This window comes from Balaenoptera acutorostrata, chromosome 2, assembly GCF_949987535.1.
Source record: "Balaenoptera acutorostrata chromosome 2, mBalAcu1.1, whole genome shotgun sequence".
NCBI lineage: Eukaryota > Metazoa > Chordata > Mammalia > Artiodactyla > Balaenopteridae > Balaenoptera > Balaenoptera acutorostrata.
Window position 1 is genome coordinate 41,460,390 of NC_080065.1, and position 3,160 is coordinate 41,463,549.

General features: G+C 40.8%; 1 pseudogene; it reads right to left on the reverse strand.

Moving 5' to 3' along the window:
- Window positions 1–1,378: 1,378 nt before the first annotated feature.
- Window positions 1,379–2,199, reverse strand: LOC103012767 (peroxiredoxin-4-like; annotated as a pseudogene).
- Between the last annotated feature and the right edge of the window lie 961 nt (window positions 2,200–3,160).

Consider the following 3,160-nt stretch of genomic DNA (forward strand, 5'->3'; position numbering starts at 1 on the left):
CTTGCCTGTAAAAGTGCTTTGCTGCAACCATTCAAGGAGATCGGGGCTTTTTGGACACAAGCCATCTGTCTCCTTGTATGGTTCTGTAATAAACATTTCTCTGCTCCAAACTCTGACATTTCATGTTTCAGTTTGTTTGTCCGCACTGTGTGTGGGGCACAAGAACTTGTATTTGGTAACAGTGTTGTTATTTTATATACTTGCCATTTTTTCTGTCTAGTTGTTCTATCAAGTTGAGAGAAGGATGTTGCAGTCTCCAACTATAATTGTGGGTTTGTTTGTTTCTTCTTTCAGTTTTATTAGTTTTGCTTCACATATTTTGCAACTCTGTTGTTTGGTCTACATTTGCTTGGTGGGTTGATTCTTTTACCATTATGAATTGTCCTTTTCTGTTAATGGTAATTATCTTTGCTCTGACAACCACTTCATTGGATAGTAATAGTCTCCACTCCTATTTCTTTTTTTTTTTTTTAATTAATTTATTTATTTATTCATTTATTTATTTTTGGCTGCGTTGGGTCTTTGTTGCTGTGCTCAGGCTTTCTCTAGTTGCGGCGAGCGGGGGCTACTCTTCGTTGCAGTGCGCAGGTTTCTCATTGCAGTGGCTTCTCTTGTTGCAGAGCACGGGCTCTAGGCACACGGGCTTCAGCAGTTGTAGCTCGCAGGCTCTAGAGTGCAGGCTCAGTAGTTGTGGTGCACGGGCTTAGTTGCTCCACAGCATGTGGGATCTTCCCGGACCAGGGCTCGAACCCGTGTCCCCTGCATTGGCAGGCGGATTCTTAACCATTGCGCCACCAGGGAAGCCCCTCCTATTTCCTTTTGATTAAAGTTTACATGGCATATATTTCCATCCTTTTACTTTACTGTTTTATCATTCTTTTTTCTTTTTCTTTCATTCCTGTGGGTTACTAGAACATTTTTTTACATTCCATTTTGATTTATCTATAATAGCTTTGTATAGCTTTGTTAGTGGTTTCTCTAGGTATCATAATGCATAACTTATTACAATTTACTGATGTAGACATTTTACCAGTTTGAGTGTAGAAACTTTATCTTCTTTTATGTCCCTTTACACTCCCATTTATTATGTAAGTATATTAAATATTTCCTTTACATTTACATTATATTGACAACCAGATCAGACAATTTTGTAATTTTTGCTTTAACAGTCAAAAATAATAGAGAAAATCAAGAGAAGAAAGTCTATTGTATTCATTGATATTTTTATTCTTTTCCATTGTTATTTCTCTCTTCATGATGTTCCAAAATTTCTTCTTTTATAATTGCTTTCTCTTCAGAGAACTTTTTTTTGTTTTCGGTAATAAAACAGTGAACTTTATTGAGAAGTTTCAAGCATCAAGACCTGAGAGAGTATTTTTTAGTTCAGTTTATCAAAATACTTCAGTTTTCTAGCTGGATCTGGGATTACTGTTTCACCACCAGGTTTCCAACCACCAGGGCAGACTTCTCCATGTTTATCGGTGTACAGGAATGCTTGAACCAAACGCAGTGTCTCATCCACAAATCTACTCCCATGAAGGTCATTCAGAGTAATCTGTCTTAGGATTCCTTTGTCATCAGTAATGAAGAGACCTCTAAGAGTGTGACCTGAGTCTTCCAGATACACGCTATAGTCCTTTGAGATCTGGTGGTTCAAATCTGAAAGAAGTGGAATCCTTATTGGCCCAAGTCCTCCTTGTCTTCGAGGGGTATTAATCCAGGCCAAATGGGTAAACTGTGAATCGACAGAGCATGCTACCACTTAAGTGTTTATGGATCTGAATTCCTCAGTTCTGTTACCAAAGAATAACTGATTTCAGTTGGACACACAAAAGTGATATCAAGTGGGTAGAAGAAAAAAACCAGGTATTTCCCACAATAATCAGTTAACTTCCAGCTGCTTAAATTCTCCATTTATCACAGCTGTTCCTTCCCAATAAGGTGCTGGCTTGGAAATCTTGGCTTTGCTGAGGTGCAGGGAGTGGTTGGCAACCGAAACCTGGGACGCCTCCCCACCAGGTACACTTGTGTACATGCATAGAAGTGGCACTCCTCTTCGTGGGTTGGGGGCCTCTCCTCCACCTCCAAGTCCCACAGAGCTTTGGCCGGCAGCAGGAACAGCAGCAGCGGCAGCAGCAGTAGCTTTCGGCTCCAGCTAGGGGCCGAAGTGGTTGCCAGTAGCCGCTGCGGCACCTCCATGACCACGCGAGGGCAGTTGCGTGTCCTTTGGCTCGAGCGCCACTTCTCCCGCCACCAGGCAGCTACAACCGTGCACCCAATGCCCATGCGAGCCGAAGCGCGGCGTTGCAAGACCTGCCTCGCCTCCTCATTCCCCCGTCCCCTGGGCTCCCCACCCGGCCACGTAGGTGTGAGCCCCACCTGCTCAACCCCTGCAGAGAACTTTCTTTAGCCATTCTTTTAGGGTAGGTCTGATGGTGACAAAGTTTTTTAGTTGTCCCTCATTGAGAATGTCTTGATTTCTGCTTCATTATTGAAGGATCATTTCACCAGATATAGAAATTTGGATTTACAGTACTTTGAGCATTTGAAAAATGCTGTGACTCTTCTTTCTGTCCTTCATGGTTTTTGATAAGAAATCCACTGTCATTCAGTTTGTTTTTGTCCCAACAGATAAGGTGTTTCTGTATTGCTGCTTTCAAGGTTATTTATTTTTAGTTTTCACAACATGGATTACAGTGGGTCTTGGCCTAGATTTCTTTGGGTTTATGGTTTGTTATTTGCACAGCTTCTTGAATCTGTAGGTTTATGTCACTTGCCAAATTTGGGGCAAGTTTCAGCCATTATTTATTTCTCGGAGTACTTCTTCAGTGCTGCCATTTCCCTTCTCCTTCTGGGACTCCAGTAACACAAATGTTTATCTTTTGTTGTTATCCCACAGGTCCCTAAGGCTCTGTCATGTTTTTTAGTCTAGATGATCTATGTTGTAGATTGGGCAGTTTCTATTGTTGTCTTCAGTATGACTGATTTATTTTTCTATCATCTCCATTCTGCTGTTGAGCTTATCTACTGAGTTTTTTTAAAAATTCCAGTTATTGTATTTTTCAGTTCTAAAATTTCTATTTGGGTCTTCCTTATATCTTCTATTTATCTTCTGATACTTTCTATTTATTTGCTTTTTTTCCCATTTGTTCATAAATGC